The sequence below is a fragment of the Hevea brasiliensis genome, chromosome 14, assembly GCF_030052815.1.
Source record: "Hevea brasiliensis isolate MT/VB/25A 57/8 chromosome 14, ASM3005281v1, whole genome shotgun sequence".
NCBI lineage: Eukaryota > Viridiplantae > Streptophyta > Magnoliopsida > Malpighiales > Euphorbiaceae > Hevea > Hevea brasiliensis.
This window is the reverse complement of record NC_079506.1, coordinates 53,033,343-53,047,246: the sequence shown is the minus strand read 5'-3', so window position 1 is coordinate 53,047,246 and position 13,904 is coordinate 53,033,343. Positions and strand designations below refer to the sequence as shown.

At 38.5% G+C, this 13,904-nt stretch overlaps 1 long non-coding RNA gene across 1 annotated transcript; it reads left to right on the top strand.

The window, feature by feature from the left end:
- Window positions 1–6,265: 6,265 nt before the first annotated feature.
- Window positions 6,266–8,571, top strand: LOC131173271 (uncharacterized). Its single transcript, XR_009143527.1, has 2 exons — window positions 6,266–6,557; window positions 8,241–8,571. It is a non-coding gene; the product is annotated as an uncharacterized LOC131173271 (long non-coding RNA).
- Window positions 8,572–13,904: the final 5,333 nt, after the last annotated feature.

Sequence of the window (13,904 nt, the reverse complement as noted above, 5' to 3'; positions counted from 1 at the left end):
AATAATCTCTATGTCATGAGATATCAAAACATTCATTCAACCCTTCAAAATCTGAATTGTTGCAGAAATCAGTCTTACTCAGACAGCTCATGCAAAACAATTTATATCTCATAAACCACAAGTCTAAAATTCACCAAATTTTAACCCAGCAGTCTCAACATCCCAAGTATCATTTGTACCAAATTTCATAATTTTATAAGCATCCTAACTATTTATTTTTCTCAAATTTCAGTAGCCAAAATTCAGAATTCAACCTACAGACAGCCTGTGTTCAACAATATATTTCTCCAAATCCAACCGTTGAAAAATCACCAAATTTTAACCATAACTTCCACACATACATACCTCAAACATATCCAAAAATCAGCCATAGATGTTGAGCTAAACTCACCTGGACGGAAGAGAAACATGCTGCCCTGCTGAACCCCTTTTTCTGCTACTGTTCATCTCCTTCTCCTTCTTCCTTTCTTTCTTTCTTTTCCTTTTCTCTCTCTTTCTCTCTTTTTCCAGCCCGTATGAAGAAGGAAACTGCTGGTTTCCTTTGTTTTTTTATCTCATTTTAAGTCATTTTTATCTCTTTTTATTGGTTTGTCAAATGGTGATTGGAGGGGGCTTTTAAATGACATCATCATATGTCATAATTAAGCATTTTCCTTCATTTTCTTTTCTTCTTTTCTCTACTCATTTTCAATTCAATTTTTAGCAATATTTATTCATATTTTAGATCATTATAATTATTTACTTAACTGGACAAGTCGGCCAAAAATCACCTCTGAAGGCGAAATGACCAAAATGCCCTCCATTTGGCTTAACGGGTCAAAATTGTCTGTACCGATTGAAAAATTTTTCTAAATATTTTCTTGGCATTCTAATGCCATAGGAACCTCAATGACCCTTCTCTGGAGTCCCAAAAATTATTTTATGAAATTTTTCCCGGGTCTAGGACTCCTAGTTGCGAGAACCGTAACTTCCCTCCGGTTACCCATCGCTTGGGCACCGGCTCATTTGACTTAGTTGCATTTTATTTCTAAAATTTTTACTAAATTTTTCTTTTTAATATTTGAGTTAATTATGGTTCCTTACTTTAGTTTAAATATTTTTCCGGACGTTCTAGCTGTCCGGACCGACACTGGTCACCGGAACGGTAGAATGTGCGGAATTGCTACCGGGAGGATGTTACAACTCTTCCCCTCTTATTTAAATTTCGTCCTCGAAATTGCCCCAATATAATAGCCAAGGAGCTAATACCTCTTTATTTCTTCACCTTTCCATGCTATCCTACTTCACTTTCTCCTTAGTCTCAATCCTATCCTCAAACAGTTATGTACTCATCCTTTTTCATCTTAAATACAGTCTCCTTCTCATCTCCATTCGCTATCTCATTGTCTCTTCACTCTCTTATTCCATACCTTAACCTAAAATAAACAGGAAATACAGATCTGCAATAGTGTCACCTCGACTCTTATGAATGCAATGCATGATATGCAATCTATCTAGGTCCAGAAACGCCTAAACCGCGCTCTGATATCACTAAATGTGACACCCCTTACCCGACTACAGTGTAGCCGAGCAAGTTATGCCACTCAGTGTGCCGAGCACTCTATTTTATCTTAATTTATTTTTATCATAGTTTTGAAAATAACTTGTGAAATATAATTCATTTATTAAAATTGTAATTTATTTGAGGTTCCGAAAATTTTATAGAAAATCAAGTGAGTCTTGGCTAAAAATGGAGAAAACAGTTCTTCGGAACCTGTGAAAAACACTTCCTATGATCATATTCAATCAATCCCAACTCCAATTATCAACAAAGTCTCAGAATAATTTCATCAATTTCATTTATTTCTCAATCATTCATCTCATGGTACTCATATACAATTCACATTTTGTATCACATCAAGTTCTGACAATTTCTTAACGATTCCTCTATTTATCATTTCACATCATCATTAGACTCAAATCATAAATAAATTCTCACATGTGATTTATAATCACAAATTACAAGTACTTACATTAATACAAAATTATATTACATTTGTTCAAATACATATGATAAAATAAGAGTTTAATTACCAAATTTTCAAAAATCTCAAAATACAAAATGGGACCTAGTGTCCTACCAATGCACTGTAGTCTGTGAGGTGACACGGACCCTATGCGAGCGTGAACGCCTTACCGAATCTGTGGTCTCTGTGCCCTCTGTCCAAATCTTGATTACCTACAGCGTTGCAAAAGCGGCGCTAAGCATAAAGCTTAGTGGTGCCAATAATACAAGAAAATATAATATGCAAATAAAAATAATAATTTCCTTGCTATTGTGTTCATAAGAAATGAATAATTACTAACTTATTGTTTAGTCGAGGGCTAATCATGTTTTATGATATTAACTTCTTCATGCATTTCGTTAATTATTTTCTTCATGATCTTGAGCTTCTTTGTATTTTTGTAATCATTCCTGATACTTAATTTTCGTATTTTCTTTAACAATCAGTTCAATCACAGTTATACTTTTCCATGCCCAAGTAACCTATCTTTGGGCGATTGGATGGATAACGGTCGTTAACCTGGACACCGCGGTGCCTCGGGCGTCATACCATGGGGCCTTGAGCGTCAACCACGTATGCAGTCAGTATGGCTAAAAAGCCATGATATCACATAGTCGGCATAAAAGCCATGAATACGGGCATAAAAGCCATGAATATGGGCATAAAGCCATGAATACAGGCATAAAGCCATGAATACAGGCATAAAGCCTTTCGCAGTACTGCTAAAACAATACCCTATTGGCATGCCAAACTATCCAAACCAATCACATTAGGCCTACTAGGGCATTTTGCATTTTTAAGTTTCACATTTTTGAATTTCAAGTTTTGGTGTCACTATTCACTTCATTAGTCAAACAAAAAGTTGACTTTTGCATAGAAAGTAGGTACATTGGCTTTGGCACTTCAAACATACCACATTTTTCATTTAAAACTTGTTGGAAGTGATCACCATTACCATTTCTAGGCTTAAACCAAGGGAAACAAAATTTTCAGTTTTTGAAGCTTAACTTTACTATTCCATTAAGCACTGTTACAGTGGGAATTTGAGGAAATGGTAAACATGAAAGTTGTTCCTTATTTTGTCTAGTTGAATTTCTTTTTTTGAATCACTCCATTTAGAGTTTTGTAGCTCAAGTTATGGCCAAAATAAGTTTACTGTTCACGTGTACTGTTCATGCTGCAATTTTGGGTTTTGGCAAATTTTGGTCCAACTTTGGTCAGTAGTTTGATCAAGTTAAGTTCATAATTTGGTCTAACTTTCTTCATATGAAATGTTCTACCATGCCTTAGGTTTCCATCGGTTCAAGAATCGCCTAAATCCGAGTTTTCTAGAGGGAGTTATAGTCATCCAAACATTACTGTTCAAATGAAAATCTGCAGAGTTGCAGATTTGATAACTTAACTTTGCTCAATAACTTGAATGGGTTAATGGCATAATTTGGGATGATGTTCTTCATAAAAGTTGTTTGTCTATATCATATCTTGTTGCTGTAAAAATTTCAGGTCAATTTGACCATTCTACAGTGAGTTATGGCCAAATGAACAGTTACTGTTCATTCTGCAGGGGCTGTTTGCAGGGTATCCGGATTGGGGCCAACTTTTGGTCCACTTGCTTTGGTCTTTTGGGCTTGGTTTCTTCAGTAAAAATGTGCCATTATAAGCCTATTTTCATGTCCAATTGGCCAAACACCAATTGAACCTACACAGCCAAAGTTATGGCAGTCCAATTGGACTGAAATCTCAGCCACCATGCTGCTGTCTTTAGGCAGCCTACCTTTCCACTTTGCCATGCCATTTTTCAGTCCAATTTATGGTCAACATACCTCAAATGGTCACTAATTGACCATTAGAATGTTCTTTAACCATTTCATAAGCCAAGTCAAATTTTCATTCCTAAACCCTAGCTAAATTTCAAAGTTTTTCACAATTTCCCTAATTTACTCTTTCATTCTATATATATATATATGTATACACTTTAAACCTAAGCTCTAGTTCACTCTAAGTCCATCAAACACTCCATTTCTATTCCTTCAATAGGGCTGCCGAAATTCAAGGAGTACATATACATAAATTTCATTCATTTAATTCACAATTCCTTACTTATTTTAAGTCCTTAATATGGAATAAAAGAAGTATAAGTATAAATAGGCACTAACCTTTTTGAAACCAACCTTGAGCTTGTTATTCTTCAAAATTTCCCCTAGAATCATAATAATCATAATCAATTATAACTTCACTTTCCTAAATTAAATATCCAATAAAAATTCAACAGCATTTTCCCTTAAATTGGACTAAACTTCTATCATAAATCTTAAATCCACAATCACCCATTAATACCCAATCTGGCAGCTTGTGCATTAAAATTTATATATAATGATCTAACCGTTAGATAAATCCCAAATTTTAACCATATATTCAAGACATCCCTATACAATATCAGTAAAAATTTTAGCATCAAATAATCTCTATATCATGAGATATCAAAACATTCATTCAACCCTTCAAAATCTGAATTGTTGCAGAAATCAGTCTTACTCAGACAGCTCATGCAAAACAATTTATATCTCATAAACCAAAAGTCTAAAATTCACGAAATTTTAACCCAGCAGTCTCAACATCCCAAATATCATTTGTACCAAATTTCATAATTTTATAAGCATCCTAACTATTTATTTTTCTCAAATTTCAGTAGCCAAAATTCAGAATTCAACCTACAGACAGCTTGTGTTCAACAATATATTTCTCCAAATCCAACCGTTTAACAATCACCAAATTTTAACCATAACTTCCACACATACATACCTCAAACATATCCAAAAATCAGCCATAGATGTTGAGCCAAACTCACCTGGACGGAAGAGAAACATGCTGCCCTGCTGAACCCCTTTTTCTGCTACTGTTCATCTCCTTCTCCTTCTTCCTTTCTTTCTTTCTTTTCCTTTTCTCTCTCTTTCTCTCTTATTCCAGCCCGTATGAAGAAGGAAACTGCTGGTTTCCTTTGTTTTTTTTATCTCATTTTAAGTCATTTTTATCTCTTTTTATTGGTTTGTCAAATGGTGATTGGAGGGGCCTTTTAAATGACATTATCATATGTCATAATTAAGCATTTTCCTTCATTTTCTTTTCTTCTTTTCTCTACTCATTTTCAATTCAATTTTTAGCAATATTTATTCATATTTTAGATCATTATAATTATTTACTTAAATGGACAAGTCGGCCAAAAATCACCTATGAAGGCGAAATGACCAAAATGCCCTCTGTTTGGCTTAACGGGTCAAAATTGTCTGTACCGATTGAAAAATTTTTCTAAACATTTTCTTGGCATTCTAATGCCATAGGAACCTCAATGACCCTTCTCTGGAGTCCCAAAAATTATTTTATGAAATTTTTCCCGGGTCTAGGGCTCCTAGTTGCGAGAACCGTAACTTCCCTCCGGTTACCCATCGCTTGGGCTCCGGCTCATTTGACTTAGTTGCATTTTATTTCTAAAATTTTTACTAAATTTTTCTTAATAATATTTGAGTTAATTATGGTTCCTCACTTTAGTTTAAATATTTTTCCGGACGTTCTAGCTGTCCGGACCGACACTGATCACCGAAACAGTAGAATGTGCGGAATTGCTACCAGGAGGATGTTACATTTCGATTTCTGGTCTGACTTACTGTAACATCCTCTCTTTAGCTAGTCAAATGCAGTCTCTTATTCGTGATCGATGTCGTCGGACAGCTAGAATGGATGGAAAAATATTTAAACTAAAGTGAGGGACTATAATTAACTCAAATATTAATAAGAAAAATTTAGCAAAAATTTTAGAAATAAAATACAACCAAGTTAAATGAGCGGTGCCTAGCGATGGGTAACCTAGTGAGAAGTTGCGGTTCTGCAACTAGGAGCCCTAGATCTGGAAAAAATTATAAAATAATTTTTGGACTCAGAGAAGGGTTATTGAGGTTCTTATGGCATTAGAATGCCAAGAAAATACTTAGAAAAATTTTCAATCCAGACAGATAATTTTGGCCCGTTAAGCCAAACGGAGGGCATTTTGGTCATTTCGCCTTTAGAGGTGATTTTTGGCCGACTTGTCCAGTTAAGTAAATAATTATTATGACATAAAATGTGAATAAATATTACTAAAAGTTGAATTGAAAATGAGTATAAAAGAAAAGAAAAAAAATGAATTAAATGGGAATTTATGACATCACATGAGGTCATTAGTGTGCCTTCACCCACTCAAGTGTTGACACATGGCATAAATATGTTTAAAAAGACAAAATGGGCTGAAAAATGAGAGAAAGAAATCAGATTTCCATTTCCTCTTCTTCCTTGCCGTAAACCAATTTTCCCTAACCTCCATGGACAAGCTTTTTCAAGCTTGATTTTCCCTAGCTTCCACACCATAAAAGCCCTAGTTGTCTTCACAAAAAATTCACCCCACACCTTGAGGAAGCTTTGGGCAGCAAAATCTTGAAGAAAAATTAAAGTTTTGGTTGGCTTGGATTTGAGCTAAAAGAGGTTAGTGACCAAAACCTTAAATTTAAATTCAATTCCATGTTTAAGCATTATATTGGTGATTAAATGACAAAGAAACTTGATGAAAGACATTGGTATGCCATCCCTTATTTTTGGCAGCCATGGTTAGGGTTTGATGGTGTTGAGTTTAATGAAGTTAAAAGGGTATTGGGGCTGCCCACAATGTGTATTTGCTAAGTAGATTGAAGAAATAAAGTGAAAATGCAAGTTTGATAATGTTGAGTTAGAGTTTGGAGGGGGGAAAATGAGACTTTGATCTTGTGATGATAGAAGTAGGTTTTAATGGTCAATTAGTGACCATTTGGTTTGGTTTGAACCATAAATGAAGTGAATTGGGTTGTGGGATTTGAGGTTGGAGTGGCTGCCTTGGGTGACCTGCAGGTGTGGCTGTGAGTCCAGCCTGTTTGGACAGCCATAACTTGAATTGTAGAGGTTCAATTGGTGTTTGGCCAATTGGACATAAAACTAGACACATAATGGCACAATTTTGATGAAGAAACCATGCCCAGAAAACCAAACAAACTTGACCAAAAGCTTGCCCTAATTCGGGTGACCTGCACTCTGCCTGGGCAAAATGACCAAATGAACAGTATTTGGTCATTTGGCCATAACTCAATGTAGAAAGGTCTAATTGACCTGACATTTTACCATCAACAAGGTGACATATAGACAAACAACTTTCATGAAGAAACCTGACCCAAATTATGATCATAACCTAGTCAAATTGCCAACCAAACTTGAGACACCAAATCTGGCAGAATCAGTTTTGCCCAGAATTTTGGAATCTGCCCAATCCGGCCAGTTATGGTGTTTAGGCCATAACTTGAGCTACAAAACTCCAAATGGAGTGATTCAAAAAACGAAATTCATCTAGATAAAATAAGGAACAACTTTCATGTTGATCACTTTTCCAAAATACCACTGCAAAGGTGACTAATGGAACAGTAAAGTTAAAGCATGAAAACTGAAAATTTTGTCTAATTATCATTAAGCTTAGAGATGGTGTTGGCAACCAATACCAACAAGTTTAAAATGTAAAATGTGGTATGTTGATGATATTTAATCTAATTTACCTATTGTCAATGCAAAAGTCAACATTTTGGTTGATCAATGAAATAAATAGTAATCATTAAAATTTCAATTTCAAAGAATTACACAAATTAAAAGTGTTAAATGCCCTAGTAGTCCTAATGTGATTGGTTTGGATAGGTTGGCATGCCAATAGGGTTCTGTTAGCAGTACTGCATATGGCTTCATGCCGTTCTGTATTTCATGGCATCCCATGCCATTCTGTAACATAATAGCCTTTGGCTATGATAGTGAGTTGTTATACTTGGGTTTAACCCCCGATAATTATTACAGCTTATTAGCTGTTCTGTTGCACACCGGGAGACACAATGTGACCGATGGTGTGATGGTCCGAGGTACTTAGTACCCTGTGCGGTTACCCATTTATCGATCCGATCAACTAGTATAGGTTACTCGGGCAGTGTTAATAAATCTTACTCAACTTTAATCGAATAATATTGCAATAAATATTTGAAATTTAGTCCACCCAAAAATGTAAACCTACATTATGCATATTTTATTATATTTTATTTTATTCTATTTTATATTGTCACCACTAAGCAGAATTGCTTAGCGCGTCGCTTTTGCCACGCGCAGGTACTGGAGATTTAGCTGGGGAGTCCAGCAGACCGCATACTGGGTGAGCCATCATATCTGCACTCAGAGTTCAGAGTCACCTCACATTGCAGTGCATTTGGTAGGACATTAGGCCATCTGGGATATTTTGATATTTTGTTATTTTGTATTTTGTAAACTTTTGTTATGTACATTATAAACTCATGTACTTATATTTTTGCTGTAATTATCTATGAACTGTGTTCAGAATTAAATATGAGTATTTCTCATTGAACTTGGTGAATATGAGTTGAATGTAAATTTTGGAATACTGAATTGATTTGAGAAATGATTGAGATTGAGATTGTAATTATATTGGGAGTGTTTTTAAACAGGTGCAGAAGAACTGTTTTCCAAAATATAGCCGGCACTCTGCCGGATTTTCTATAAAATTTGCGGTAAATATAGATTTTTTTCAAAAATTGTAAATAAATAAATAAAAAGGGATAAATTGAAATGAAAACATGAATTGATGTTCCGACACACTGAGTGGCATAACTTGCTCAGCTACACTGTAGACGGGTAAGGGGTGTCACATTTAGTGGTATCAGAGCCAGGTTTAGTCGTTTCTGGGCCTAGATAGAGTACATACCATTGCATTGCATTTGTAAATGTTGAGGTGACATTGATGCAGTCTGTTTGTCTTCTTATTTTGAATAGGACATGGATCCTGCTTCGCAAAGAGCAGTTGATGAAGAGGTGGAGAGTAATGCTCCACCAAGAGTGAAATCTGAGGCGGGGAGAATCTGCTCCACCAGCAGCTGAGGCACCTGCTCAACCTCAGTTTGCGCTATTTCAACAAATGACCAAATTCTATCGGCAAATGATGGGGGCAATTCCACCACCACAGCCACAGCCACAACCTCCACCAGCCCCACAGAAGTCCCATTTGGAGAAATTGTGAAAACATGGGGCTGTAGACTTCTTCGGAAAAAGGGAGGATGATCCCATGGCTGCAGAAAATTGGTTGGACAGAACCATCAGTCTTGAAAGCGATTAAAGCGCACCCCGAGCAGAACCTGGTGGGTGCTGTGTCCCTACTTCAGGATGACGCATATCAGTGGTGGGACACAGTAACCAGTGAGGTGCAACCTGAACGGATCACTTGGGAATTCTTCCTTATAGAGTTTAGGAAGAAATATATTAGCAAAGTATATTTAGAAGAGCGAAGAAGGGAATTCATCAGTTTGAGACAAAGACAGTTGTCAGTGGCTGAGTATGAGCGTGAGTTTGTCAGACTGAGCCGGTATGGGAGGGAGATAGTCCCTACCGAGGCGGAGAGGTGCAGACGGTTTGAGGAAGGGCTCAATGACAACATCAAAGTTATGATCACAGCACTAGAGATTACGGATTTTGCTAAACTGGTAGATGCAGCATCGAAAGTGGAAAGGGTCAGAATCAATGAACAAAATAGAAGGGAAAGACAGCAGAAGAGGGGTCCGGGTCAGTCCAGTGCATTTTCTGCTCCCAGTAAGAAGAGTAAGGGTCCTCCTGCTCAGAGTTCAGGACCACCACAGGGTCAGGGTCAGTCTCAGGGGCCCAGACCGCAGTTCACACCGAGGAGAGGCCAGCCCACACCATCAATGGGCAGCTCTCCAGGGACGGTGTTTAGGGGACCAGCCCCTGCATCTTCTGCCTGTCAGTACTGTCAGAAGTGGCATAAGGGGGAATGTTGGCGAGTGACTGGTGCATGCTTACGGTGTGGATCAACAGAACATCAGATCAAGAATTGTCCGAAGAGGACTACTACAGTTGCTCCAACACAAACTGATAGACCTGCTCCTGCACCACAAAGAGGTAGGAAGCCTGGTAAACCTGAGACAGCTGGTCCATCACTAAGCCTGCATCCGAGTCAGCTGGGAGGCCAGACACTAGAATGCCAGCTAGGGCTTATGCCATCAGAGCTCAGGAGGAGCAAGATGCCCCGAATGTCATCAGGGGTACGTTTTCCCTCTACAATACTTCTGTGCATGCATTGGTGGATCCAGGATCCACTCATTCCTACATTTGCATCAAACTACCCATAGAGAGGGGAGTTTCAGTAGAGGAGAGTGATAAAGACATCCTGGTCACAAATCCACTGGGCCACAGTGTGGTAGTGAATAAGGTGTATAAAGGTTGCCCGTTGAGGATTCAGGGGTATGAATTCTCGGCAGACCTAATTGAATTGCCCTTCCATGAGTTTGATGTGATTTTGGGTATGGACTGGTTGTCACGTCATCAAGCAATAGTTGATTGCAAATTGAAGAGGATTTCTCTGAAAACTTCTGAGGGTAATGAGATCATTGTTGTGGGTGAAAGGACAGATTTCCTGTCCAATGTTATCTCAGCCACAGTTGTAAGAAGAATGATGAGAAAAGGCTGTGAAGCTTACCTAGCACACGTGGTTGATACAAGGCATGCTGAGCCAAACTTGTGTAATATACCCATAGTAAGAGACTTCCCAGATGTGTTTCCTGAGGAGTTGCCTGGTTTACCACCAGAAAGGGAAGTCGAGTTTGCTATTGAGGTAATGCAGATGACACCCATTTCTATTGCTCCTTATAGGATGGCACCCACTGAATTGAGGGAGTTGAAAACTCAGTTGCAAGAGTTGCTTGATAAGGGGTTCATACGCCCCAGTGTGTCACCGTGGGGAGCTCCGGTGCTATTTGTGAAGAAGAAGGATGGAACCTTGAGATTGTGTGTTTATTACCGGCAGTTGAATAAAGTAACTGTGAAGAATAAATATCCATTGCCCAGAATCGACGATCTGTTTGATCAGTTGAAAGGAGCCGGTGTATTTTCAAAAATTGATCTCAGATCAGGATATCATCAGCTGAGGGTAAAGGATACAGATGTGTCAAAAACTGCATTCAGAACTCGGTATGGGCACTATGAATTTCTAGTGATGCCGTTTGGGTTAACAAATGCACCAGCAGCATTTATGGACCTTATGAACCGTATCTTCCATCCATACTTAGATCGGTTTGTAGTGGTCTTTATTGATGATATTCTGGTGTATTCCAAGACCAGGGAAGAACATGATGAACATTTGAGGATTGTTCTGCAAACCCTGCGAGAAAAGAAGCTGTATGCTAAGTTGTCCAAGTGTGATTTTTGGATGAGTGAGATCTCCTTTCTTGGACACATAGTGTCAGCTGAGGGGATTAGAGTAGATCCCAAAAAGATAGAAGCAGTGATGGAATGGAAGCCTCCTAGAAATACAACTGAGGTCAGAAGTTTCTTGGGGCTAGCTGGATACTACAGACGATTTGTGAAGGTCTCTCTCATAACTGCTCCAATGACCAAGTTATTGCATAAGAATGTGAAATTTATTGCCGAGCGACAAGTGCCAAGCCAGTTTTGAGAGGTTGAAGGCTATGTTGACAGAAGCACCAGTGTTAACACAGCCAGTGTCAGGAAAAGACTTTGTGGTCTATAGTGATGCCTCGCATAATGGGCTAGGGTGTGTATTAATGCAAGAAGGGAAAGTGGTTGCCTATGCTTCCAAGCAGTTAAGGCCACATGAACAGAACTACCCTACTCATGACCTGGAATTAGCAGCAATCATCTTCGCACTGAAGATATGGAGGCATTATTTATATGGTGAAAAATGCTACATTTATACAGACCACAAGAGTCTAAAATATTTGCCAACCCAGAAGGAGCTCAACCTTAGACAAAGGCGATGGATTGAGTTCCTGAAGGACTATGATTGTGTGATAGATTATCATCCTGGAAAGGCAAATGTAGTGGCTGATGCTTTGAGTGGGAAGTCCATCACAGCTTTAAGATCACTAAATGCCTGTCTGTCCTTAGCTCAAGATGGAGCTATTTTGGCTGAGTTGCAAGTGAGGCCAACTCTGCTACAGCAGATACAAGATGGGCGAGCGGATGATGAAAACTAATGGCCATTATGGCTAAAATTCCTGAGGGGAAGGAAACTAAATATGAGGTGAAAGCAGATGGATGTTTATACTACAGAGGGAGAGTGTGTGTACCAGATGATGGGGAAACGAGGACTAATATTCTGAATGAAGCACACACTAGTGTTTATGCTATGCACCCAGGGAGCACAAAAATGTATAATGATTTGAAGCCTCATTATTGGTGACACAGTATGAAGAGGATATAGTGACTATGTGACTAAATGCTTGACATGTCGACAAGTTAAGGCAGAACATCAAGTTCTATCGGGTTTGTTACAGCATATAAACATACCTAAATGGAAATGGGACCGGGTCACTATGGATTTTGTTAGTGGTCTACCTCTCACCCAAAGGAAGCATGATGCAGTGTGGGTGATAGTGAATGATTGTGAAATCGGCACATTTTCTGCCGATTAGGGTGACTACTCACTAGAGAAGCTAGCAGAATTGTATATCAGTGAGATAGTTAGGCTGCATGGAATCCCACTTTCTATCATATCTGATCGAGACCCAAGGTTTACGTCAAGATTCTGGAAGAAGTTGCATGAATCCTTGGGTACACAACTCCATTTCAAGCCTGACTTTCCATCCTCGAGACGGATGGGCAATCGAGAAAAGATTAATCTGGGTAAACAACTGAAACCAATTGAACTAATGCAAATATTGAACTGAAATGATAATAATAACATGAAATATATGTCAGGTCCTTGAGGATATGCTGAGGAGTTGTGTCATTGAGTTTGAGAGAAGTTGGGATAGATATCTTCCACTGGCAGAATTTGCATACAACAATAGCTATCAAGCTAGCATCCAAATGGCCCCATATGAAGCACTGTATGGGAGGAAATGTAGAACTCCAGTGTGTTGGATTGAATTGGGCGAAGATAAGCTGGTAGGGCCAGACCTGGTGAAACAGACTGAGGAAAAAGTGAAAATAATCAAAGCTAACCTGAAGATTGCCTCCGATAGACAGAAGTCTTATGCCGATCTGAAGAGAAAAGAGATAGAGTATACCATTAGTGATAAAGTGTTTCTCAAAGTCTCACCATGGAAGAAAATATTGAGGTTCGGAAGAAAAGGTAAGTTGAGCCATAGGTTTATTGGCCCATATGAAGTCATTGAACGTGTGGGACCAGTATCCTACAAGCTAGCTTTACCACCAGAGCTGGATAAGATCCACAATGTGTTCCACGTGTCTATGCTAAAACGATACCGCTCAGATCCTTCACATGTCATCTCCATGGAAGAAATTGAAGTACAACCGGATTTGACATATGAAGAGGAACCCATACGAATCCTGGCTCGGGAAGTAAAAGAGTTGAGGCATAAGCAGATTCCACTGGTGAAAGTGCTTTGGAAGCACCACAACACCGAGGAGGCAACTTGGGAAAGTGAAGAGATGATGAGGCAACAGTTCCCTCAACTGTTTGCATCAGGTAAATTTCGAGGACGAAATTTTTATTAGAGGGGAAGAGTTGTAACATCCTCACTTTAGCTAGTCCGTACAGTCTACTGTTCCGGTGATCGGTGTCGGTCCAGACAGCTAGAATGTATGGAAAAATATTTAAACTAAAGTGAGGGACTATAATTAACTCAAATATTAATAAGAAAAATTTAGCAAAAATTTTAGAAATAAAATACAACCAAGTTAAATGAGCCGGTGCCCTAGCGATGGGTAACCTAGTGAGAAGTTGCGGTTCTCGCAACTAGGAGCCCTAGACCCGGGGGAAAAATT